General features: G+C 41.2%; 2 long non-coding RNA genes across 3 annotated transcripts in view; one reads left to right on the top strand and one right to left on the bottom strand.

The window, feature by feature from the left end:
• On the bottom strand, positions 1–27934 carry LOC102551688 (uncharacterized). The gene is made up of 4 exons (XR_015622418.1): positions 27528–27934; positions 26424–26552; positions 7258–7400; positions 1–4381 (listed from the first exon to the last, which is right to left on the bottom strand). It is a non-coding gene; the product is annotated as an uncharacterized LOC102551688 (long non-coding RNA).
• LOC134479388 (uncharacterized) overlaps positions 13773–27934 on the top strand; it is a 44361-nt gene continuing 30199 nt past the window's right edge. Inside the window, exon 1 of one of the 2 annotated variants that reach the window (XR_015622419.1) lies at positions 13773–13938. This is a non-coding gene — a long non-coding RNA (uncharacterized LOC134479388). The remainder of the gene's footprint in view (positions 13939–27934) is intronic. The other variant, XR_015622420.1, reaches the window with a different exon arrangement.

Here is a 27934-nt window from a genome sequence, read left to right as displayed (position 1 = left end):
ATATACCATACTGACAATTAGTGTTTATTTATCTATTTTAAGTTCACATAATATGCTCTAAGTAATTAGGACTATCATGGTTTACAGTAGCTTCTGGCTTAAAGACAAGTAAGAGGATGAGTTCAGAAAGTTCCTGGTTCTTCCATGGCCTTCCTGGTTTTACTTACTGCCTTGTGAATGATTTTTCAAATCCTGTAGCTTGCTTATAAAGGCATTGTTATCAAATTCCACATCGTATAAGCACAACTTTCAAACAATCTCACAGAGTTGAGACTGATTATGGTCACATTGCTTATTTTTTTCACTATGCAATGCTATCATTATCCTTCTAAATCAATCTTTTCACAGATCTCTGATTACTTCCTAGAACAGAGTCTCAGAGGTGAAGCTGTTAGACCAGAAACCATGAGCTGCCCACGCCAGCCCCTTTTAGCCTTTGATGCATCCTCAAGTTGGTTGGCTCTACTTGGAAAGATACACACGATGGAGAAATCTGGAAAACTCACCAACTTCAGGCTTTTTCCCTCCTTTTTTTTTCTTTTCTCACAGTGTCTTCGGTAGTCCAGGCCGGCATTGGATTGCCCGTGCAGCTGAGGATGTCTCTACCTTCAAAGTGCAATGATTGCAGGCAGGCACCACAATGCCTAGTTTTATGAATTGCTGGGGATCTGACCTAGGACTTGGCGAATGACAGGCAAGCACTAACAGCTGAGCTACATGGGCAGCCAGCCTTACAATTCAAGGTTGTTGGAGTTCAGTTTGTGTTTGTTTTGTTACTGTTTTACTAATTTACCTTTATTTTAGGTCCAAAGCTACTCTAAGAAAACAGGCCACTCATCCAAGTGGTTGGGAAATCCCTAATCTCAACAGTGGGAAGCTGTAGGAGGAGAGAGCCTGGTGGTATACAGATCCCATTAGGGGGCTGCTAGGGACTGTGATCTTAATACCAATATCTCAGAGTGTGGGTTTTTACTGTAAAATCTGCAGACACAGGACAACTCTTCATATAACAGTGGAAGGAGTGGGATGAGCTTAAGCTAGGAGACTCACATGGCCCTTAGAAAAAGGCAAGAGCATATAGAAATACCATGGTAATACCACCATTTCCCAAAGAGCTCTGTGTCACTTGATTTGAGATTATATACATGAAAATATTTATATCAGTGCTTATAACATTATCATATTTTGAACCAGAAATAAGACATCACAATACTTTAGGGTGCATAATTCAACAAAAATAACTTAGAATTTTTTTTTTTACAGAAATTCATACCATTCAAAGTGAAAACCTGAAACACGGGTATAGCAAAACCGTGGTATACAGCATGTCTGGGAAGTGATACTACAAGTAAATACAGGAATTTTGAAAAAGTACAAAAAGTTTCAAGTTTTAACTTGAATTATTTTTTTTAAAGAAGGTACCTAATTTAAAAAAAAAACATTGACAATTCTTTTTTGGAATTGTAACCATCACCATAATGTAATTATTCTTTGTAGCAAACCAGTTTCATAGATTGGCTTCAGGTCTTTCGTGGAAAGGATATATGTTTCACAGGTTAGAGTGTAGTGACCTGAAGAGCTGTCTATGAGTTTCTGTACATTATAAGCGTATACACTATAACTCCTTTATTTTTTTAAAGTATGCTCTTCACTTTAAATAAAAACACATGTAGGAAGAGAACCCTCAGTATATAGGCTGGTGAATTGTCTCAAAGATAATTTCAGTGCATTGGAAAATACAGTCATTTCCTTTATAAACAGAGAAATAAAAAAGTTTAGTCCAAGAGGGAAGCATCAGGATTTTTGTATGTTCAGACACGCACATTTTCAGTTTTGTTTTTAGATGCAAATTACTGAGAAAAGGGATGTCTTCAATCTTGAAAAATTGAGAGCTTAGTTTTTTTTTTTTTTTTTAAAAAGCCATTAATTTTAGTTTCCTTCGAGGTCCAGAAGATTTTTCTTTCAGACTGCTGTTGAGATCAGATGGTCTCTAAAGAAATCAATCTAATTTCAATAGAAGAGCTATGCTGTGCTGGGATTTTTCATATAATCCAGTTGCTAAATGACACCAGGGCTACTTTGATTTAAAAGAAGGAACACAGACGCCATTGTTCTTCAACCTTTCCGTTTGCACCAGATCAGCTGACCCAAAAAAATCTTTCCCCAAAGAGAAAGGCTGCATTTTCCATGATCAAAGAAAATCAACATTAATAAAATAATACGGCACCGACCTCGAATGTTATTTATTTGATGGCATAAACATAGAGCTAATGCCCTAAGTGAAAGCCACGGGAGAAGGGACGAGGTGTGGGAAGCTCACTCAGTTGCTCACGCCACAGGTGCTTTTGGACACTTGGCTCAGAGGGGCCTATGAGTGCAGATTCGGCAAAGAAGGTCATGAATCAAGAGGTCCATCGTTAAGTCTAAATTTGAAAATAATCTTTCCACAGCAAAAGGCGAGAAACCTCCATTCTTATTATTACAACGCGTCCCCCCTCCCCCAGTAAAAGTTTTCAGCAGTTCTATCTAGCAGATGCAACAAAATCTCTCTTATTAACACATGGCTGCACATGCTTGTACGAGACAAGAACAAAATGGAAACGAGATCCTATTTCTCGGGTTGTTGGGTTACAATTCCCAGTTAGAAGTCCTATGCTTGGGGTTGGGGATTTAGCTCAGTGGTGGAGCGCTTGCCTAGGAAGCGCAAGGCCCTGGGTTCGGTCCCCAGCTCCGAAAAAAAAAGAACAAAAAAAAAAAGAAAAGTAAAGGGCTGGAGAGATGGCTCAGTGGTTAAGAGCACTGACTGCTCTTCCAGAGGGCCTGAGTTCAAATCCCAGCAACCACATGGTGGCTCATAACCATCTATAATAAAGTCTTTAAAAAAAAAATGTTTAGAAGTCCTATGCTTCCTTCACCTCTGTTACTTCTGGCCTTTCCTACAGTGGTGACTTTAATCAGGCACATGAGAAGGCGCTTTACAGGAGTCGCTTGATGGCTATAACTTGTAACTTTGAAATGTCTTCATCGGGCTTTACAAATTGTATTTTTTTGAACCCCAGTTACTAATGTTAAGATGTGCTCACTGAAAAAGGTTCAATGCCAGCCCCAAGATAGCCACAAGGCACACCCCAGTACCAGTTGGGCACAGTAGTTAGAGAATCCATCTGAGAGAATATCAGGCTGTCTTTTGCTAAAACCTGTGCTGTCTGAAGTTCAGTCATGATCCTGTTAATGCGGAAAAAAATCAAAGGAAATAAGAGAGAATTTATTCTGGAGCCAAATATGAGTGACCAAGGATTGAACATGGAGTTAGGCTGCCCCAGGTTTTATTCTCCAACGAGGAAGCAGTTTCACAGAAGCAGAACGAAGAGGATGGAAATCTAGGCATTGAAAAGATCCATCCAGAAAAACAGCAGAGGGGCAGTAACTGCAAGATGGGGGAATCTCTCCCTAGAGTCTCCGATGGGATCTGAGGACAGCCCTAGCTTTTGGGTTGGCAGATGCTGGTTGTCTGATAAGTTATTGAAATTCCAAAAGTTTTTTTAACCTTTGAGTCACAGGATGCTAAAACTGACAGAGGTGGGCAAGAAATGGCTATTGGGAGCTAAAGTTAGCCCCAGAGAAAGTGTAATTAAACTCTGAGCTTGGGACTTCTGCCTCTGCACATCATTGCTCTTCTGACATATCAGTCTTTGCAGACACAGCTCTCTCCAGGAATTCCTGTCACAGAGGAGTAACTGTACTGTGTTACAACAGGTTCATATTGAACAAAATAGAGACACTTTTAAGAAGAGAGCCACTGCATTTCATCACCTTGAAATAACCACTATTAAAGTGTTTATGTTCTGCTTTTTTTCTGAGCACGTGTGTGCATACTCATGCACATCACTAAGATATAGTCCCACGATGTCTCTGCATATGCATACTGAAATCAATGTTTAATAAACAGATAGCATACTACCTGTACTCTATTACATAGCCATATTGCCATCCTGTGTGGACATATATTTATGCATGGGAGAGTTTCAGTGGCTTGAAAACAGAATAAGGCAAGTGACTCAAGAAGGAGTGGATGGCAAAGCTCAATATTCTTTGTCGGCTTGATTTTCACTCTCCTGCAGTGTTTTCTAAACCAGATGAATTACAGTGCTGAGTTCCTCCATCGATACGTGTCCCTCCGAGTCACCAGCGAGCACTACTGTATCCATGTTGTGATCCACGAGCTTCTTCATCTGGAACGACTTTCCGATTCGAGAATATAGTACTTTGCGTAAGTTTGAGGAGGGAGAAACCCTCAGTAGATGAAACTGCTCTCAAATCTCTTTATTCCTGTTAGATTAACTGGCTCAGAATCTCTCCCTAAGAAGAAAGAACGTACTTCCTGTGATCAAAGAAAGCAACATTAGCAAAATAACATTAGTGCTGTGAAGTATGTTATTTATTTGATATTGCAAGTGTCGTGTAATTTGACATAAAGATTAGTACCTAGTCAGAGATGTTCTGGGAGTGTTTTTAATAATAATTAATATTATGTGCTAATGCCTGGAATTGAGTACTTCACAAATTATTTTGGAAAACAACTAGTTTGTCATATCCCTAACTGATGTAATGTACAGCACAATCTTGATACTTTTCTTTCCTATTGTATCATAATCAGGCATCCTTCCCCAGTGTTCCCTATGCTTGCTTCTATTATGACTGCAGTAATTTCATACCATATCACCACTGAATGTGACCTCTTCAGACGAAGAACTCTGGTTTACTTATATCTCTCTAGTGCTTATCAAGACTTCAACACTGAAAAGGCATCTCCAAACTACGGTCATATTGCTAAAAATCCCCACCACATGCCTTAATTTCTTTCATACGATGCTTTGCTTAGCTTCCCCTGATAGAGCTAGGCCTAAAATAGATGAGCAAGAAGGATTTTAAAGAAAAGAATATCACTTGATAATAAAGTGTGGTAATGATAAAACTGCAACCTTTTTTCCCCTCATTGTGAATGATTAGCAAGTTTTTAAACACTGCATAGGATAGAGGTAATGAAGGCAGACATCTGTGGTAGCCAGATGTGCCAGAAACAAACTTCACTGAGTTCATAGGCATAAAACAAAAAACCAATTACCTTTGCAGTAACTTTATGACTGGCCATTCCCTATTCAACATCATAACACACGTAGCTATCGGACATCTCACAAGCAACATGCCCAGAACAAAGTCTCCCCACTCAAATCCAAACATCACTACCTGTGAGTAGTACAATTTCATCCCTGCTGTGATTGACAGTCCTACCCTCTTAACTGCTTAGACTACAAAGCTGAGATTCATTATCAGCTTTTCTCTTTGCCACACCACACCAGCAAATTCTATGAATTCTGTGTTTGAGATAAATCCGCAATCAAACTGTAACCTTATCAAGGCCAGAAATGCCAGTTAGACTGTGTCACCGCCTTCTCTTCCTTTTCATTTCCTGTTTTAACCATTCCCTCACCAATCTGTGTGCTCATGACCCACTTTCATCTATTCAAGCAGCACTTAGTGATCTTTTTCCAGGACATAAGTCAAATTATGGAATTTCTTATCCACTCCCTTTAAAGCCCTTAGGTTGAGATTCCACATATTGAGACGATGTCTTCCTTTCTCCACCTTTCTTACCCAAGCAGCCATATTGGTCTCCTTCTTCTGCTTCCTGTAGTTCTTCCTGCATCTGCCTTAGGGTCTTTATACTTACTTCTTTGGCTTAGAATATTGACCCAGATATATGCATGGGTCCAGAATTCATGTAAATAGTGTTATTTTTGATGATGACTTATTTGGCAGCTCTTAGCTTAGATTGGAAAACATGACCCTAACCTTTCTACAGCATAGACTGTGAGCTGGACTATGACTGACAGAATGTGGTGCTATGATGCCTTGGCTTCAGACTCTTCATGGCATCTGTCTTTGCTCTCTTGAGATGATCTAGGGCCCATGTAAAGTCTGTTCCAGACTCTGAAGGGTGGCAACTCACACCAAGGGAGAGGGACACTACACTGTAGACCTCTGCTGTCACAGAATTAACTTATCTGGGATTTGTAAAAGAGCCTTCCAGCTGATCATAGTGCTAAACATTGACACATTGGATTGTGAGAAATAACTTTAGCAGCCACATTCGATAGATATGTGATAATAGGTAATAAAAACAACAACAACAACAACAACAACGACGACGACAACCTGTTCTAACCTTCCCTGGTATGTTATCTCACTTGTTGAGTTAATAAATGGATAAACAAATGACTAAATAGATGTGGGAAGGACCTTACACATCTGTCAGCCTAGTTTTTCATTTTTAAAATGGCATATCTGGTACCTACAAAGAATGTGTAGTCGTGTCAGAACTGGGCTGTTGGAACTTCTTGCTTCTACCACAAAAAGTTTGATTTTTTTATGTTTACACAGTTTTTGTGCATTGAGGGCCTTTGTATATAAATTTGAATTTTTATGATTTCTTATGACGAGATAACAATTCAAACCAGCTTAGTGAAAAAGCCGAGGTGATGGGATCGATGGGTTCATTTACCAGGGGAGGCTGGGAAGCTGGACTTTATGCTATGGGTCAGTGGTTCAAATGCCATTATTGAGGCTATGTGACGTTCTCTCAACTTCTTGGACAGACTTGAGCACTAGTAGATTCCTAGCTCTAAAGGACAGAGCTAAGTCTTTCCTGACAGAATTCTAGACAACACCCAGTGTCCTGTGCAGTGCTCATTCATGAGCCCATCAGTGGGAGTAGGGCCATGGCTACTCTCTTACTAGTAGGGCCTCAGTTATGGGCCTATTGCTTCAGGTGGAGTTGAGGAGAAGCAGCCTTTTCTTTGTGCAGAACAGGTTCCCTTGGGAAAGAAGGGTTCTGTTACCAAAAGAGTGAACATTCTGGACATGCCCAAACTCCAGATGTCCACTTACACTAGTCAGCTAACTGTAGATTCACTGACAGAAAATAAGTTCTCATTTTCCCTCAGGAAAAGGACTGGTAATAACACAGGGAACATTTTGTGTTGGATAGAAAAGTGAGCTGAAGTAATGACCAAATGACCAATAAGTGAGGAATGTGGAGGGGAAAGGGGAGATGGGAGAAAGGTAAGGAGTGAGAGAGGAGGAAGAGAAGGAAAGAGGGGGTTGGAGATAGGGAGAGGTAAGGAGGAACAGGAAGAGGAGGAAGAGGAAAGAAAGTCAGGGAGAGGGGAATTATCAAGTTTGCTTGAAGTCTCTTACCTGACTGTAACCAGTAATCTACACCACAGGCTTAGAATTTACAGATGGGCTGGGGAGGAGTCTCTATTCTTGAGAATCCATCAAATAAGTAGCCAAGGGCTGCATCCACATACGGAGTAAAAGTTGAAGTGTTTCAGGAAAGCCTGCCACGCACAAGAAGACAGTTGGAGTGAGAAGGGAAGGGACTATGTTTTATTGGGGAAAAAAATCACCATGTTTAACCAGGATTCTGAGAACAGGCTAAAATGGGAATCTACATTGTCCATTATAGGGCAGAGCTAGTCTGGGAGAAGAGAATCAATATGCCTCGGCGATGCTTAAGAGATGCTTTTCATCTGGGAAGCGGTCTTAGGACCACTTTTGCTATTTTGAAATCCGGCCCAAGCACTTGTGAGAAGATGACCTTTTATATATTGCATTTTGCAGAGAACTATATAGAGTTGGATACAATATCTTGACCTAAAGGGGAAAAATGAAATAGGAAGAAAAATGGTGTTTGCAGGTTTTCAACCAAAACGCAGTTCACGACAGAAGGGAGATGCGCAGAGGCTACAGACTTGGCCCAGTAGAGCAAGCTGGCTGAAATATCATTATCTGAAGGATTCTAGACATCTGCCTCATTTTGCATGAGCCACCATCAGCAAGTGACTTGGGGCAGGGACTTGCAGTTCTTGAAAGCAACTTGTCGATGACTCTTGGCTTCCTCAGCTTGGCTTTGGGTGGGAGGGGCTGCTCAAGAGAAAAGGTTACTGATTCCCGAAAGGTTAGAGGTTCTTTCTTTTTTTCTTTCCCTTTAAAGAATAACATTTCGGCTTGATATTATTTTAGTATTTACCACTCTCTATTGTCTTAGACCTCATCTTGGCAAAGGGCTCCTAAACAACTGCCATTTTTAGCACTGCTGCCAAAAGGCGCCTTTCACAATAAAGCACGCTGAGCTTTGGCAGGAAATCAATAAAGTGAAAATCTGTTCTCATCATCCATACATTTACCATCACAATCAACAATCAAAGGCGAGACCTGGCTTCTTTATCCACAGGCCCCAGCCTCCCAATTTTCTGCTATGAAAGGCAGCATAAATTAGAACCCTTGGTTCCTGTTAGCTGGGCTTAATGGGTATGATTTATGAACCATTAAATGAGGTTATGTAAATTGATCCTTAGCAGAATGCTAGCGCCCAGGTGACAGGTGCAGCGTGCTCGTCCACAAGGGTTCTGTACAAATCAGATTTCAGTGACATTCAGTTTGAGGAAAGAGAAATATGTTGTCAACAAGGAAGTGATTTAAATAGTGCCCTGGGTTCGTCAGCAATTATGCCTTTCTTCTTAATTGCTGCAAACTATATAAATTCTAATAGGAAATAAATTAGTAATTTACCAGTTAATGACAAGGGTATAAAGGAGAAGGACTTAAATATTTTAAAAGCCATATTACCAGCGAGGCCATACTCTGCGGTGGTTTCACTGATGCTGTTAAAGTTGAGGAGATGCTTTAAGACAGGAGTGTAAACTTTGACACATGACAACTAAAACTGCAAACCCTGCAGCAGAAAGCAACCGGATGCGTGCGTGGAAAGGAGCTTAGAGAACTGGCCCATGTGTCCCCGGGAATGGAGATGCCATGGGGGCTTTATTTAATCATCACTCATCATTTGAGGCTAAAACCAAATGGTCTTTAAAAAATAATAAAACAACCTTGGGATAGATAAGTTGATTTATATTTAAAACCATTTTAGCAGCCTGGCCTCTGATTGGCCAAGTACTAAACATGTAGCTACATGAGGAGAGAGAGAGAGAGAGAGAGAGAGAGAGAGAGAGAGAGAGAGAGAGAGAGAGAGAGAGAGAGAGTAATGTGGCTGGCGCTGAACAGCTTTCTCTGGCCCCTGTGCTTCAAAAACAGACAATGACTTATTTCCTGCTTTGTGCTTGATGATTAACCCTTTAGTTTCAATATCCAAAGTAAAAGCCTAGCTGGTGGAAAAATGAGTCCCAAGAGAGCATCAACAAATTAATCGTTTCTGAAAAGCAAAGGGGCAAAACCCTTCAAATCTATTCCTCTCTCTGTACCTGTTACTCCCAGCAAGAAGGTGACAGCCCTGTAAGAAAGGCCTCACTTTAAAGTCAATATCGCCCCAGCTTTTGTCTGAAGTTATTATTGTGCCTGTTTCCACGAGGCTGACCCCTGTAAGAGAACACATATGGATGTGATAGCCATGCCCTGGAGTCCCTAGCAGAGCCTATTAGAGCTCCCCGACAGGGGGTCTCTAACGCTATTTTAATAGGCATTTTGCTGCGCAAGTGGAGTTGTTTATGGACAGGGGAGATGATTTGACCCACTGCGGTGCTGTCGGAAAGAGCCATGAAGGGCCAAAGGTCAGATGTTTAAAGAGGCTTGTGACTGTAGCCTATTGGAGAGGCTCTCCCCGGCAAAGGGAAATGCTGAGATGTCATTTGTGAGCTAGGGAAGTGGCCCAAGAGGCCACAATTGAAAAAGTATAAAACAACTGACATCTATGGATGAGCTCAGTGCTGGTGGGTAAAGACAACCTGGAGGTGAAGAAGTGTTATGAGAAGGAGACTAGTGAGAGAAGGGATACCCGAGAATGCATGGCTCAGTAAGAAGGCCCACTACTACTTCAAATATTAACACAGCTACTAAGTGTGTGAATGCGGACAAGTTAACTTACCTCCTAAGGTTCTGAGTGACAGAACTGTCATGAAGATTAAAGTAAGCAGGAAGGAATGGACACATAGCAAACACTCATTGTATGATTGGGTACAGACACACATATACACACATATGCTTATGTACACTATTTGTGGTATGAAATTGCATATATATATATATACATATATACATTTACTCAGAGTCTTTCCTTTCAAAACTGAAATTTAAAAGCATGGGTTGCTCTGAAGATTAAGTCAGTTGTGTATAGGAAATGCCAAAAGAGAAACTGGTACATTATTATGTACATAGCATCCTTATGATGACTCTATAGCATCCTTATGATGACAGGGACTCTACATTGCTTGTCTCTGCATGCAAGTATTCAGCAGCCTGCCTGGAACAAGGTACTAACTTATGGTAAGCTCCTAACCACGCATGAGGTATTTTTCCACACTGTCTAGGTCTACAATGTGAAGATTCTGCCCACTCGGTCTATGTAGTGGCTTGGTGAGATTAAATAATTCATCAAAGTTGGAAGGACTCTGCTATGCAAGATGAGCAAATTCTAGCATTGTTATGTGTTGTGAACAGAAAGGAATTATGAAGATTTAGATACATTAAATGAATAGATTATATTTCAAATATTCTTAACCACCACCACAACAATACCATCACCCATGTACATGAACACCAGAACATTTTTGAAAATGGTGGGTGGGCTGGTACTTTGGTTGGTTGTGGAGGAAGGATCGTGGTTATTTGCATACATCAAAGCTCATTGAGGTGTATACATCCAATTCGCGCGACCATTTGCATTATTAAATCCAGTATAAAATAAAACCACCTAGTGTATTCAGTTTAGAATGACCCCTGGTGTGACTGTGACGCCTCACAAGGCCAGGACAAAACCAGCCCCGGCCTGGAGGAAAGTGGACAGGAGCCATGGCAGCTGCATCTCACCTCCAAATCACCCAAGTGCTGGACTTGATCCGGGCACTCTTTAAATTTTAGTCTCCATGCCTATAAGGAAACAGATTCTTATCTAACCCACACTTCCCTAAGACCTCGCGTTTCCTTAAGATTGCTCGGGAACCACCACAGGAGGAAGGCCAGCAGGGCCCAGCCTCTCTCCAGATGCTTATCTGTCTCCAGGGTGAGCTCCAGGACTTCGACAATGTTTTCAGCCATGTATTCTGAGTCTCTTTACAAAATTATAGAGTGACATTATGGCCCCAGGCTGTACTGAAATAAATTTCCATTCAGGCAACATCTCTCTTTGTAAGATGCTAAGTTGGCTGTTGAATAAACAACCTCTCCCTCCTGAAAACACCATCTCAGAAGAGCTGGCTGCTCCTCCCTGGCTACTCTCTCAAGACCCATTTCTTTCAGGAACTGTGCTTTCAGCTCACTTAAAGGCTAGAATGTGAAATGTTCTCTGAAGGCTCTTAACCTTTACCCAGCAGTCCGCCATTTCCTTGAAGAATATTTTTATCCCTACCCTATCTCTGAATCTTATCTGTGTACTTTATCTTGTGAACACAGCTCTGTGCCCTAAGTAGCCTAATGCATTGGCAAATGTTCAATGAATAATCCAAAAAGTGAACCGCCATTGCCCCTTAGGTGGCAGACTCCAAATATTCTCGATATTTTGTGCTTGTAGTGTGGGCCTCAGCTTGGCTACCTGCAACCCTGACTAACTAGTCCAAGAAACGTATTCTACAAGAAAGCCTCACTAATTGAATCAGCCTTCTTAACTGTGCTTTGATTCTAGGACGATCACCTCTGGGAATCCAGCAGATCCCCCACCACTGCTTCTTGGTAGAAGCTTCCTTTCCTCATTTCTAGAAAGAGAAAACAATGAAAATATGGATTCCAGAGTATGTTGCTGGTGGAGGATAGAGTGCAAATGAGGCTTTGTCTTCAAAGGAGAACAAGACAAAAAATGAAGGCTCATCAATATTTAGAATCCTTCCCTTAGAATGGCTTGGTAGCAGGGGCAGGAAGACGACCTAGTAAAGTAATGGTGCCCGCCAGCAAGCCTGATAACCTGAGTTCAAGGCTCACACAAGAGAATCACAGAAAACTGATTCCTATGAGATTGTCCTCTGACTCCCACACATGCACACAGACACACACAAAATAAATTAAAATATAATAATGAGGAAAAAGGATGCCATGGTATTTGAAAGATATAATATTGAAGGGATGCTAAAGTTTAAAAGACCATGAAGATGAATCTTATTACATCTTGAAAACCTTAGAGATTCTGAAAGCTCAATATTCCCAGAAGATTTGTAGATACTTGTATTTGGCAGAAGGCGGAGGAGGAGGAGGAGGAGGAGGAGGAGGAAGAGGAAGAGGAAGAGGAAGAGGAAGAGGAAGAGGAAGAGGAAGAGGAAGAAAAATAGGTACCCTTGACTGGCTATTCTAGAAGCATGCATGTGTCACACCTTTTTGTGTGGGACTATCTCAGCTTCACCATCAGAACCAATGACTCACAACTCTAGCTGCGTGCCAGTGTCATTATGAGCTCTAAAAGGATGACATAAACATAGACAAATACAGACTTTGTCTTTAGAGATTCAGAGCGTTTTTGCAAGGATCTGACATCCTTATTTTTTAAAAGCATCCCCCACCAAGATGAACATTTTTAGCTTTGCTAAGGGTGTTAGGACCTTCCTCCCAGCAGTGTAGTGAAAAGATGATACGCTCCTGGCACGTGTGGAGTAAGTCGTCCATTTCTTAGGTTGATAAATTCACTTCATGGGCCTATTCCAAAACAATGTTATGTTTGACCAAAATACATTGAGCATAAGCAAAAATAGAACTTCACTGACACAACTGCCATCTTCATAAAGTCATTGTATCTCTTCCAGATAAATGTCCTGCTTTAGTACAGCTGCGGTGTACCACAGTTACCTTTAGCAAAGCCGAGGCCCTGCATAAACATATATTTGATATAATAGATAAAACAGGCCTCCTAAGTCAAAGGCTAGATAGGGTGCCTCGTTTTTTCAATTGAAAAGTTAATGCCTTCTGTAACAGACTAACATGCTTAGTCCTGTGGTTTGCTCCCAAATCATCATAATCATGCTTTGGGCCCAAGCACACAGTCAATAACTCTGGAAAACAGACACTCTTAGAACTGGCTTTCCCTTCTACCCCAATGCATATACAGTCTCCCTCCTCTTCAGTCCATTAACCATCCATTATAGCGGGCATTTTTAAATCCCCTCTTGTGTTATTTCTTTCCAACAACGTCCTAGTGTCAATCATTTTAGCATACCTAGTCAGGTCAGCTTTCTGACCCTAAGTAATTATGATTTTTATTATTTCTTAGCCTAAACCTTTCTCCCAACAAGGTAAGCAATATTTATGGTTATTGTTGGGCCACACTTGTCCTGCCTAGATCCCAATGGCTTCCCCACTTCTGTCTTGAAACTTTGGCAATTGTGACCTGAAATAGTTGTTTGATGGCATAACAGATGAGCAGCCACTCTGGTCTTCCTTCTACTCTTGTCAATGTTCTTGTTGCCCCCAAAGAAATCCCCTACTCCCATCTGAATCCTACGCCAAACCATGACACAAAGTCTCTACCTTCAAGGAAACTATGCTGTGCTCGGTCTCATTCCACACAAAGGGATGGACTAGCCAGCCTGCACTGTTCTCATCAGTTTGCAGGGTCCTAGATGGTTATCTGTGCCACATCGTGTATCATTGTCTACACTATAACTTCTCTGGAGTAACTACTTAGCGTTCCTTTCAATTTTAGGGAAAAAATATGCCAAAGGGCTGATACTCTTGTGAGGGGAACGACCTACATTCCTCTGCTGGGATGAGAACCAGTCAGCTTTTAGAGGCTACCAGGAACTGTGAGAATGTAAGAGCAAACCACTCCACTGTGCAGTGAGGCAAAGATAGTGAAGCTGAACACACCAACCACAAGTGGTGACTGGAAAGCCTTCAACAGCGTAGCTCTGCCTCTCCGGCTCTCTGAGCCTCACTTCACAGAAGGTTTGAATTCGGCTCCATTCCCCTGACCCTTGTAGTTTCCTCCTGTTACATGGCCAAATGCTCATGTTTGGATGAAGAGAGTGAGAGCGAGGGAGGGAGGGAGGGAGGGAGGGAGGGAGGGAGGGGGAGGGAGGGAGGGAGAGAGAGAGAGAGAGAGAGAGAGAGAGAGAGAGAGAGAGAGAGAGAGAGAGAAGTGGTTTCTTTTATTTCTGCCATAGGATCCTCTAACAAAGTGGCCTCAGACCTGGCTTGAACTTCCTTGGCACTGCTACACTTCTGAATTTGAGAAGAAAGATTCAAGCTTTACTGATGTTAGCAAGGGATTTCAACAGTTTTTTGTACTTTCAGACTTGTTCATGGCCCCAAACTTTCCCTGAGTGATTTCAATATCCTATTCACAGCAGTTTTTAATCTCAGTCCATCAGCTATAAATGGTAAATTTTTAAGAAAAACATCAACAGCTTAAAAACATGTTGCAAACAATTTTGACTGATCACTTCTCAAATTCCATTGACTTTCTATTAACTTTCCCTCCTCATTAACTTTGTAAATATGTAAGATGTCTGCTATTAACATAAAAGTAAGGCTATTGTGATGGTTAAGTTTTATATTCTTGGTTCAACCTAGAATTGCCTGAGGAGGGAGCCTCAATAAGCAATTGTCTTGTTGGGTTGCATTGTGGGAGATCATCTTTATTACCTTGTGGTAGGAAGATATGCCCACTCTGGGTGGCACCATTCCCTAGGCAAGAGATTCAGAGTTGTGAAGAAAATAAGCTGAGCACTAGCTTTTCTTTATTGTTCTCTGCTCTTGGCTGTGGATGTAATATGACTATGCTTCGAGTTCCTGCAGTTTTGACTTACCTAGAATAATGCACTGTAATCTGGTGTTGTGAATCAAACTTTTTTCTTCTTTAATCTCCTTAAGTTGCTTTTGTCAGAGTATTTTGTCACAGAAACAGAAAGCAAAACTAAGACAAGGGTGTACATATTGTGGAAATAACAGATTTCTTTAGCATACATAAAATCTGTAATCTGCCAAACAACATTGATACAGGAATCAATATGATACCACAACTCCTGTTGTATATTACTTTTCTGCCTATTGCTTTCCTTTCTTCTACTTCTTTATTTATTTTACTTTGATCTTGTTTTACTTGATATACATATACCATATAAAAATTTTAGAGCATATAAAGTATCCATAAAATAGGCAAGACTCATGCAGTTGATATCGTTAAGAACAGTGTAAGAAGTTTGACATTCAGTTGAAAGATTTCTAATAAGTGACTTCTGATAATTTAACATCAGAATAGCTTCCTGTCAAAGTAAAGTGAGGTAGGCTTCTCAGATCATGTTCACAACATAAGACAGCTTCAGCATAATACTTTTAATTGTCTTTTTGCCTGGTATATTCTTCTTAAGGAATAAACCTCTAACGTGCATATACGTAATTTCATGGCATTATTAGTTCCAGGTTTTTTCCTAAGCAATCTATAGCCATGTTGTTTAAATTAAAAGATTCAGAAATAAAAATATGCTATCATGTATCTGGGAAACCAATTTCTATAAAGTGTGTCTGGTTACATATAAGATCTAGTGAAAGATAATAGAGGACTTTATTTAACTCAAGCAGAGTTTTATTTATTACAGTATGTATGTGTGCATGGAACATGTGCATGCGTTTGCGTGTGTGTGTGCGTGTGTGTGTGTGTGTGTGTGTGTGTGTGTGTGTGTGTGTGTGTGTGTTGTGTTCGTGAATATAGGCACATGCACATATCTGAAGGACAACTTTCAGGATTCAGTTCTCTTTCTTCCAGCTCCAGGGATCCAACTCAAGTCATTCACTGAACTATTTTACCTGCCTGCCAGAAGGATTATAAATATCATGAATCCATTTCCCCATCCTTCAGACTCTAACTGTAGAAGATTGCTGTCCAGGGTGAAAGCCAAGAGCTGGGGATGTCACTTAGTGGTAGAGTGTACGCTCAGAATGCACATAGGTGTAAGCTTAACTGCCAGCATCCACACAGCATAAACCATGAATGTCAAAACTCTCTTTTCATTTTTAGATTAGTAATATGATTCCAGGAAATTAATCTCTCATCCTCGTATTGATTAAAAATTTCAACAAACCTTGACTAACATTAGCACTCTAGGCATGTTATATTAGTCTTTCTTGGGGTCTATTTGACAAGGCTATTCCACGAGTGTGTACTGTACCTCGGATTAAGAGCCTAGATACAGATTCCATTCTAACTATTGTAATGCCAAAAAACAATGTACCCCATTCAAATTAAGACCTTTTCTCATTTATTCCAGACAATAGGGCATCATGAAGGCCTTTAAGTGATTTAATTACACTTATGTTATAAAAAGACACCCATCCGTAGGGATAGGGTGCTTTCTCCTTATTTCCTACATGTTATGTGTGCTCTGTGGTGCGAGTGGGTGATGACCCTATTCTCAAGCATGGAGAACACTGCAGTTCTGCTGGTTTCCTCTTAGAAATATGCTGCTCTAGGAAGAGAAAGATATGCTTAACCCCAGAGAGAGTGCACTGTTGGGTCCCAGTCAAAGACTTTGATCCCAATATTTCTGCTTTTCCTCCAATTGTACTCATGTCATGCCTTTGGGAAGTGCACGGCCACATGGACATAGTAAAATGCACAGAACAGTAATTCAAAAAGAGTGAAGCTCACTTTATGCTGTACATAACTGCATATTTTATATGAACATATATAATTTATCATATGAATAAATGAAAACAATTATAAAAGAAACACACCCATTCCCCTGACCCCATGGATCTTGTGGATTTATCAGGATTTCTCTTTTTAATCTGACTCATTCTCTTAATGGAGAAAGTCTTAGTTATGTTCTCAGAGAGGTCTGCCCCCGTCACACTGAACCTCAGTTTGCCGGCTTCTGTCTATCTGCTCCTCTGTTGCTCCCCTTCTCCTGTTTCCTTGTAACAGTCTGATTTGGAGCTAGAACTTTCTGGAGGGATTTAAACAATCATTACCCCACTTGTTTTAAAAAGCACAGACATTGCCTATGCTGAGATGTGTTCACACCGCCTTCAGGACCTGGGCTGGGGAGATGTGAGGATTTGCTCACACTCACATGGGTCTCTGGGGGTTCGGGCTAGGGTAACAGCTGTGGAGTAATCCTAAAATCATTTATGAAATATCAGTGAGATCAGATGGTAGGAAAGGGAAAATCCTCGAATCTCCAGAGTTCAGGGACTTTCAGAGCCTTCAAAAGAATCGGAAAGGACTATTAATGGCTGCTAATGGGAGCCATGCAGTAAACAATCTCGGAGAAATTGCTCCATGGCCACATAAAGGTTTTAAAGCTATTATTAGTAGTTAAGCTGCAACAGTGCAATAAGCAGGAAAAGAATACTGATTTATAGCCCGGGAAAGGATTTCAAAATGTTGCAATCAAAAGCAAATGATCGGTGGGTTTCAGAAGTGGAGCAATTCCTTGTTTGATGGTGATCACTCAACTTACATAATTCTTCAGTTTCAAAATAGTGCAAAAGCAGGTTTAAGGCTTGAGTGACACCGAATTGTCAGAGTCGAATAAGATTTTAGGATAGTGCTAATAAGTATGTTATACCTAGGTGTGGGACACATATATCGAAAATATCTTACATGACCCTTAAGCCTAGAAAAATAAAACAATAGCCTTTAAATGCAAACGGCAATGGTCAGTTTATGCGTTCTTGTCTACATGGAGCATCCATCTTGATTATCAGTCCCTCTTTATGAAGTGTTGCTATGGACTAGGTGGGATCATGGCAGAAGGAGTCCACAGCTTGTTACCAGGGTGACTTGGTTGATCTCCTCGTCTGTCATGATCTGTATAGACTCTGAGGCAAGAGATGTCCTCAGCCTATGGTCATTTAGCAGTAGCTACTTCTGACAAATTCTGTTTGTGCCTCAGAGAGAAGGGGGAGGAGAGATGTTCACACCACCATATCCAGGTACCTCTCCTGGTCCATCAGTTGTGATGTTATCTCAGGACTTTTAACTGTCTTGTGTGATTTCTGGTTGTCATGATGAGCAGATCTTTGCCAGAACTTAGTGACTGAGATATGAAATAAAAAGAACAATCCTGCATAGGCAAAACATGGAGCCTCGCTGCCCAGCTGAGACAGAATGTAAAGTTCAATGTCATCTCAAAGAATTTGGATTTTAGTCTCTAGAGAGTCTAGAGTAGTATTTTTTCCTTTCTTTGTTTTTTTTTTCAAATTTATTCACTTTACATCCAGATCATTTCCCCCTCCTACAGCCCCGCCCCGAGTCCCCATTCACCTCTGAGAGAGTGGAAGCCCTCTGGGTATTCCCCCTACACTGGCACATCGGGTCTTTGCAAGCTAGGTGCTTCTCCCACTGAGGTCAAACAAGACAGCCGAGTTAGGGGACTGGGTTCCACAGGCAGGCAACAGCTTTAGAGACAGCCCCTGCTCCAGTTGTTCAGGACCCACATGAAGACAGAACTGCACATCTGCTACATATGTGTGGGGGCCGAGGTCCAGCCCCTTTATGATCCCCGGTTGGTGGTCTCTGAGAGCCCCCAAAAGTTTAGTTTTCCTGTAGAGTTTCTATCCCCTTCGGGGTCCTCAATCCTTCCCCCAACTCCTTCATAACAGTCCCCAAGCTCCATCCACTGCTTGGCTGTGGGTGTCAGCATCTGTCTGAGGCAGTTGCTTGATGGAGCCTCTCAGTAAAAAGCCATGCTAGGATCCTGTCTGCAAGCATAACAGAGTATCGTTAGTAGTGTCAGAGATTGCCTATGGGATGGGTCTCTAGTTGGGCTGGTTACTGGTTGGCCATTCCCCCAGTTTCTGTTCCACTGTGGTTCCTCCCTGGTGACAAGAGGTGGCCTCTTCAGTTCTATATCTTCACTATTGTGAATCTCAGCTAAGGTCATCCCATTGGTTCTTGAGAGCCTCCCTTATCCCAGGTCTCTGGCCTGTCCTTATCTCCTCTCTCATCCAGTTCCCACCCTTCATCTGCCTCCTATGACTATTTTGTTCCCCCTTCTGAGTAAGAGTCAAGCATCCTTGCTTGGGCCTTCCTTCTTATTTAGCTTCTTTGGGTCTGTGGAGTATAGTGTGGGTATCCTGTACTTTATGGCTAATATCTAGTTATAAGTGAGTACATACCACGCATGTCCTTTTGGGTCTGGGTTACCTCACTCAGGATGATATTCTCCCATTCCATCCATTTCCCTGAAAAATTCATGATGTCTTTGTTTTTAATAGCTGACTAGTATTCCATTGTGTAGATGTACCACATTATCTTTATCTGTTCTTTAGTTGAGAAATATCTAGGTTGCTTCCAGCTTCTGGCTAGTACGAATAAAGCTGCTATGAACATAGCTGAGCAAGTGTCTCTGTGGCATAGTGAGGCATCTTTTGGGTATGTGCCTAAGGGAGTAGTATAGTTGGATCTTGAGGTAAGACTATTCTCAGTTTTCTGAGAAAGTCCCAAATGATTTCCAAAGTAGTTGTACAAGTTTGCACTCCCACCAGCAATGGAGAAATGTTCTCCTTGTAGAGCATGACCTGTGGGTCATGACCCCTTTATAGACCACATATCAGATTTCCTGCATATCAGATATTTACATTCTGACTCATAACAGTAGCAAAATTACAGTTATGCAGTAATAACAAAAATTAAAAAAAGATTTGGAGGTCCTCACAACATGCGGAACTGTATTAAAGTGTTGCAGCATTAGGAAAGTTGAAAACCACTGGGCTAGAGTGACTTCCAGATTTTTGGCTTGGTCAGTTGTCTGGGAAGTAGATCTAATTACTAAGTCTAGGTACATGGGCCGAGGAAGCAGGGAGCAAATGGCTAAAAAGCTGATGAGTTCACAGCTCAGACACCAGCATATAGGTGTGTTTCCAAGGGAGGGTTGGGATGCACTGACCAGGTCCACAGAGGGGCCTGAGAAGAGATTTTAATTTGGACCTTAGAGAGCATCAGAGATAAGCTACATCATGGACACGCACAGAGAATTTTGGATTATTCAAGGTCAATTTTTAATCTAAGGCGGGTTTTCCCGCTTCCTACTCAGTGTGTTCACAGGAAACACCAATTAAGATTAATTTCAACATAAGTAAAACATAATTAGCAAGATAAATTTGCTGCCAAAAATATAATGAACTCCAAGATGAAATGTAAAATGCTTTAAGCTCACTTCTCTGATATTTTTATCCTTTTTTTTTTTTTTAATTCGTCTGGATATGCCTATTTGCTTGTGTGTGCAAGTTGTGTGTGTGTGTGTGTGTGTGTGTGTGTGTGTGTGTGTGTGTAGGTCAGAGGTCATCTTCAAGTTCCTTAGGTGATAGCTTTTTTATTTTCTTGAGACAGCATCTCTCACGGCTGTGAGCTTGATGATCAAGTTGACTGGATGGCCACTGGGCCCCAGAGCTCTGCCTGTTTCTGTCTCTCCAGGGCCAAGTGAATGCCACCTCACAGGGCAGGCCTTTACCAACAGTAAAGCATCTCTCTAACCCCAGGACACTCTATCTTTGTTGATCCTAAGGTCACACTAAACTGAAGTAGTAAACATTTTAGAGATTTCAAACTGTTTAGCAACAGAAACGTTTTCTTAAAGGTTTCAGTTGTCAATCTGAATTATCCAGATATTACATGTTTTTCTGCTTTTTTGTTTTGTTTTGTTTTGCTTTGTTTTGCATTGACTGGTCAAGAATCCAGAGTGAAATTTTCAACCCACCTCTAACAACAGCATCTCTGTAGAGATTTCATTTTGGTTTATATGGAGTTTGTTGTTTTTGAGACAAGCTCTGGTAGATCTGGAACTTACTGTATAAACCACAGTGAGTTGAACTTGCAGTGATCCCCCTGCTTCTGGCTCCTGAGTCCTGGGATCACAGGTATGGACATCGTATATGGCAAAGACATAGTTGAAGACAGAACAACGTCTTTGTAATTACTGGAAGTTGAACTATGGTCTTATGTATCTTGGGTAAGAGCCCTATCACTGAGCTCCATGCTGGTATCTTTTTCCCATACTTTACATTTTTCCAATTTTCAAATTTTAAGTCATATTTATTCACTCTTTTGATGAACATTTACTTGGCACCTTGTATGAGCCAAATACTTATATAGATATTGGGAGAATAATCAATCATAAAAAAGGCACAAGTTCTTCACTGTCCAGGGAGCAGTAGATATAATTTTATGAATATGCAGTTGTATCTAGTATGATCAGATCTTCATGGAAAAGGAAATGAGAAATATCTATTTCCTGTGCTAAGACTGGGACACACTGTGAAGGCTGCTATGTACTACCAGGAACAGGCTTCTTCAAGCAAACCCACATTCTGACTATGTTAGATTCCTTCTTATTCCACAGTACTGGTGCCCACCCTATGCTATGATAGATCCATGCATCCTGTGCTGTATCTAGCATCATGCCCTGGTGCTGCATTGATGCAGTTTCTCCTCTTTGGGGGTTTGACTCAATGCCCACTCTTATTTTCTGACTGAAAATTCTGCAAAGTCTTGTGGATAAATAGATCTTGTCTTGGATATGATCTTGGATATTCTGTGTTTTCAACAGCTCTCTGTCTGGGATCCGGTTATGCTGTTCAATAAACTATAGAGAGAAGGAGAGAAAGAGATGGAGAGAAAACAGAGGCAGAGACAGAAATGAGACAAAGAGATGTTACAGATAGAGAAGGGAGAGGAGAGACAGCAGTGCCAGCAAGAAAAGCATGAGGGCATATTTATATGAACTGGCATTTAGTAAGAAGAGAAAAATAGCGAAATCAGGACCCAGGGGAAGAACTGTCAAAATACAGGAAGCCTACACTGGTTCAGGGTCACTTGGGAAGGAGAGCATTTTGTAGGCATTCAATGTTACAGAGAAGATTAAATATTGTATGTAGCCAGTATATTTGGAGATGCCATGAGCTATTCAAACTCCCAAGAGCAATGTTAACTGTATGGGCGTACAGTGTGCTAAGGTTTCTATAGTCTGGCAATTGTAAGAACTGAGGCAATGGGAACAGCAAACATGAACTAGCTTCTTCCCATTTGGAACAGGGTGCTAGGGTGGCACCTTGGAAAGAGTGAGGCAGGGTGGCACCTTAAGGGACGGGCAGGATCAGGGAAGGGTTGGTGCTTTTCTTAATGACCAAATGCTTCACCTGCGTGCATCTCTCATCGTAACAGAGTGATGTAGCTATGCTGTGGTTGCTTGGCACTGGGACAACGCGTACAGTCAACATTCTGAAATGTTTCTTTAAAGGGCACTTGAGTCATAGCCTAAATTTTTAGGAGGGGCAGCGACTTCTTATCTGTCATATCTTGATCAAACTTTAGATAGCCTTAACCTAATATTTGAAAGGTGAATAGTTTAAGCTCATTTCTTGAGTTGTTCCTTTACCCTGAGGTAATAGCCAAACAGTTACAACCAAACAGAGAGTTTTGCAAGCAGAGTATCTACCTTGGCAGCAACTGCCACACTGGCAGCTATTCTGGGTGAAAGCCACAGGCTTGGCTTTGAGTAGAGAGAAAGCTCAAAGGTGGAAGATTTTCCTAAAGTCTTCCAGAACCTACATACAGAATATTGAATGGTACTGTAGGTAACGAGGCAATGGGACAAAGAATCTTGTGGTAGCATCTGCATATCACATACACACACACATACACACACACACACACCCATGCACGCACACTCTCACACACACACACTCACACACGTACACACACACTCACACACTCACACACACTCACACACTCACACACTCACACACACATGCACATACACACACTCACACACACTCACACACACACTCACACACACACACTCACACACACTCACACACTCACACACACACTCACACACACATGCACATACACACACTCACACACACTCACACACACACTCACACACTCACACACATACACACACACTCACACACATACACACACTCACACACACTCACACACACACTCACACACACACACTATTGGTAGTTGCTGAGACTCAAGCTTGATTCGGGGATTTGGGTTATGGTGTTTTCAGGGGGGAGGCATTCAAGAAGACCTGGATGGTTCCCTGGATTGTTGGCTTGGCTACCTGAGTCTGGTGCCTCTGTGGGCTGTGATCCCACCCTCGATCCACTCTGCTATTGCTGAGTGCTGAGGTCTGGTTCCCTTTCATCCTTTTTGTAGATGTGTGTCCTGCACTGCGGTACTCTTCTAGCTGCTTCGCATGAATTATTTTTTTTTTTCATTTTTATCATTGAAAGTATTTGAGGTATTGAATTTGCAGAGGAAGGATTGTGTCACTTTCCCACTGTCACATAGGAAGTTTGAGAACTGAGAGTCTAGCAATAGAGCACAGGTCTTAATTTTGAGTTGTGCTGTCTCTTGTGTAAATTTAGACAAAAAGTAGCAGGACCAAAGCAATTTCTCTACGCCCCCTGGAGTCACAATCCCAGGAAAACACTTAGCATTGGGAGAATCGGGATCCGGACAGACATAGAATCTGGCAAATGGCCCTAAGTCTCAGTATGAACAAGAATGCTTCCCTCTACCTAAGGGACTAAGGTCCTGATCCTAACTCCAAAGAAAGCTGTTTCTTAAGATGGCTGGACAGGTCTAGAAGATGGGAGATACCTGGTGGGAGAGGAAGGAGTGGAGATGAAGACTCTTGCTGCCAGTCCAATAGCCCTTGTTGCCTTCACTGGACAGGATATTTATAAGATAAGCTTCCCAATTTTTTTTGTGTTTACTTTTATTCATTTTTGAGGTGGGGTCTTGTTTACCCAGGCTTGTTATTGTGTTGCTGTATTACTTTAATACTGTATTAGTGTATTACTCTATTACTGTATTGCTGTATAACTAATATTACATTGATCTGTTACTGTATTTAGGTATTACTCTATTACTGTGTTACTCTATTACTGTAGTATTGAATTAGTCTTACTGTATTACTGTGTTACTCTTATTATTGTATTACTCTTATACTATATTACTCTATTACTGTATCACTGTATTAATCTATTATTGTATTACTCTATTAATGTATCACTGTGTTACTCTATTACTGTGTAACTCTATTACTGTATTACCCTTATACTGTATTACTCTATTACTATGTTATTCTATTATTGTATCACTGTGTTACTCTATTGATGTATTACTGTATTAATCTAATACTGTATTACTCTATTACTGTATTGCTGTGTTACTCTATTACTTTGTTACTCTGTTACTGTATTACTCTAATTTTGTATTACTCTATTACTATGTTACTCTATTACTGTATCGCTGTGTTACTCTATTGATGTATTACTGTATTAATCTAATACTGTATTACTCTATTACTGTATTGCTGTGTTACTCTATTACTTTGTTACTCTGTTACTGTATTACTCTAATTTTGTATTACTCTATTACTATGTTACTCTATTATTGTATCACTGTGTTACTCTATTACTGTATTAATCTAATACTGTTTTACTCTATTACTGTATTGTGTTACTCTGTTACTTTTTACTCTGTTACTGTATTACTCTAAGTTTGTACTACTCTATCACTGTGTTACTCTATTACTGTATTACTGTGTCAATCTAATACTGTATTATTCTATTACTGTATTGCTGTATTACTCTAATACTGCATTGCTCTGTTACTGTATTACTGTATTTTTCCTAGGTCCAAGTGATACTCTCACCTCAGCTTTCCCAGGAGCTAGTAGTGCAAGCATGGGCCCAGTTCCCATTTTGAAGATGTAGCACTCTGAGTGTTGTTAAGACCTTCAAATAATCACCAAACTTAAGACCTTCTTCAAAGGTAGAAGCCTGATATGTATGGCTTGAAAGAGTCCCTTCAGAAGATGTTGAAACTCTCACCTTAATACCTTGGAGTGTGACCTTATTTGTAAATGGAGTTTTAGCATATGATCAAGCACAAATGAAATATTAACGAAGGGGGCTGATCACATATCACTCTGTTATTATGAAAAGGGGCATCTGAGACAGACGCTCGCAGGTGGAGAATGCGTGTGAACATAAGCATAGAACTTGAGTGGTGCATCTACAGGCCAAGGCAAGCAAACTCCAGAAGCTCGGTGAGAAGCAGCTTTCAGGTACAGCCAAGCTTCTGGACACCTTGCTTTTGAATTTCTAATCCCAGAACTGTGAGAAATCCATTTCTGTTTTTAAAGTCTTCTCATTCATTTTTTTCTTTTAATTTATTTTGTTTGTTTGCTTGTTTGTCTGTTTTCTCCAGCCCTGCTAAGAAACTGACGTACACTCTGACACCAAGATCCTATATCTATACCTAGTTTGGTATGGCTGAAAGAGTCCAGGCTAGAGTGTTTGCAGGTCAAAAGGCCGTCTCAGGAACCCTGAAGCAAGCAAAATGGGAAGGGAGATTCAAAACAGAACATAGCAAAATGTTCGATGCTAATGAGAGCAGACAGAGACCACCCGTAGCCCATGACCACATGCATTTGCTAAGCTGGATTTCGTTTTGTGTGTGGTGCTGTGAACCAAGCCCATGGTCTCACACTCACTAGGCACATGATCTGCTGCTGGATTGGTACTTATTTGAAGGTCTTAATGACACTAAGAATGCTACATTTTCAAAATGGGAACTGGACCCATGCCTGCACTACTAGCTCCTGGGAAAGCTGAGGTGAACAGATCTCTTGAGCCTAGGGGTAACACTAAGTAACACAGTAACAAGCCCATGTAATACAAAACCCTTTCTCAAAATGAATAAAAGCAAATACCTACAGAAGACTTCCATTCTCACCACTCTCTGGTGGCCATGTCTACTGAGGGAGGATATTGGGATTTGTAAAGCCAAAAATAAAAAAAAAAAGTATTCTATAGTCTTTGTAGAAATACGTATCAGTATCGTCAATTTGTCAATAGCTGCCATTATTTAAGAATAAGAACCAAAGGGGATAGGAGAATCCACAGATATGTTGGTACCAACTAGAAGTCTCATCAGTTATACTGCTATGACTCCTCAAAGGTCTGAGAATGCTCTAAGAATGAGGATGAGAGCCCTGAGAATGAGGATAAGGACCCTGAGAATGAGGATGAGGGCTCTGAGAATCGGGATGAGGGCTCTGAGAACAGGGATGAGGGCTCTGAGAGCAGGGATGAGGGCTCTGAGAATGAGGATGAGGGCTCTGAGAACAGGGATGTGAAATGCTGGAAACTGTGGAACTGCCAGGCTATGTGACCACACATCAACAAGCCTCCTCAGATTCAAGGTTCACCCAGCACCTGTACTCAAAGTTCAAATCAAGTGGGGATCCACACTATCTTAAATCAGGTTTTCTCTTGGACAGAAAAACAGTATCAAACCTGATAAGGTCAAAAAGTCTACTAAGGATTCCCTTTCTTTTTACCCAAAAAAGATTTGACATGTTTCTGTTGTGGATAAAGACTGCCAGAGGGAGCAGATAGTTTACCTGAATGCAAGACTACTGACAATTCAACCTTTCTCTTCTCCACTGCACAGGATGGGCTTCCCCGGGAATCCCAAGGCAACTTCTGATTCTACGGTGTCACAATTCTGTTTTTCATCTCCCAACAGTCTTCTGGTTGTACAAAGAACACACAATTGTCAGCATGTTATCAAACAATCATTTTAGAAACCAGAAAAAGTGAATTACTGTTCACAGTGGAAACACACCCCGTGAAAATTTAGCATCCCACCATTAAATAAAATGCTAATAATACTAATATAATTATGCAACATTATTCAATAATTAGGTAAACACTGGCTAGGCAGTTACCAGTGGCTTTGAAATGGGAAGGAGGTGAGGGGAGACATAATTACCCTAGTCGAGGCCTTTTCGCTGTTTTGATGATTTTTGTAGCTTCAGAGGGGTTTTTTGCAAACTTCCTGTCCAGAACTTTTGTGCCACTCACTTGGGTACTGTCAGAAGAGATACCTTACTGCAGAACTCAAAAGAACATGTCTCCCCAGAGATCAAAACCTGTTTCTATCCACTAGGTCCACACAGAGAAGCATTTTTCTTTATCGTTATATTATTGAAATTTAAAGGTATTAAACATTTTCAGCGATGGCCGCTATAGAAATTTTGCCTTTTACAAAGAGGGGCCACATAATAGGACTCTACCTGCCAATGGCAGGGGACAGCCGAGGCTTTCAGTGAATGGACTTTGTGCTGACAGGCTCTTAAAAGATTGTGTGTGTGGCCTTTAGCCCTTGAACATGGCAAGCACTTTCCATGGGTAGTAGCCTTGAAAACCCTAAGGCCCATAACAAAAGGAGAATTTCCCTCCTTTTATGGGGTCAAACATATGTCTCATACTTCTCTGCCAGCCCTGACCACAGACAAGATCCTTTCATAGTCAGCATACATAAAGCCTGTAATTATCAGCCACAGGTAGTGGCCACCTGCTCATGGAATAGACAGAAATGGAAAAGTGGGGAGGGGGGAAGCTGTAACAAGAATGCTCCTTTTGAATCAGCCCCGAGAGAGGCCCTGCCTCTGAGGGCTGTAGAATAGATGGGGCTTTAAATCAGCCTCCTTTTGCTTACTGACCTGGCAATTGCAGCAGCAGAAGGTAATCACACATAGACAATTGTGGCTCTGAGAACTTCCCAAAGATATCTGTGGAGGCCGTGGATCCACTGACTCCCACACTACCGTATTCTCTGGACTAACTGCATGCTGCTTCCGGGCCCTGGTTCATTTGTGTGCTATTCGTGCTGGCGTTTAATTATGCCTCTGTGAATTGCCTGATCTCCTCTAGGACCTGTGACTCATTCTCTCAGCTCTCAGGGGTGTCGCCCGCTGATGAGCCATAACTGAGCTTCTCTCTAGGGATCGTCCTCTTCCCAAAGTGTGGCTGGACACAGGCATCCTCCTCTGTGGTAGCCCATGTCTGTGTTCATTCTATTCGGAAGTAAGGGCTCACCTCTTATCTGAATTCTGGAAAATGCTGAAGT

Source organism: Rattus norvegicus, chromosome 6 (assembly GCF_021556685.1).
Source record: "Rattus norvegicus strain SHRSP/BbbUtx chromosome 6, alternate assembly SHRSP_T2T, whole genome shotgun sequence".
In the NCBI taxonomy this organism is placed as follows: domain Eukaryota; kingdom Metazoa; phylum Chordata; class Mammalia; order Rodentia; family Muridae; genus Rattus; species Rattus norvegicus.
This window is presented reverse-complemented; position numbering and strand designations above follow the sequence as displayed.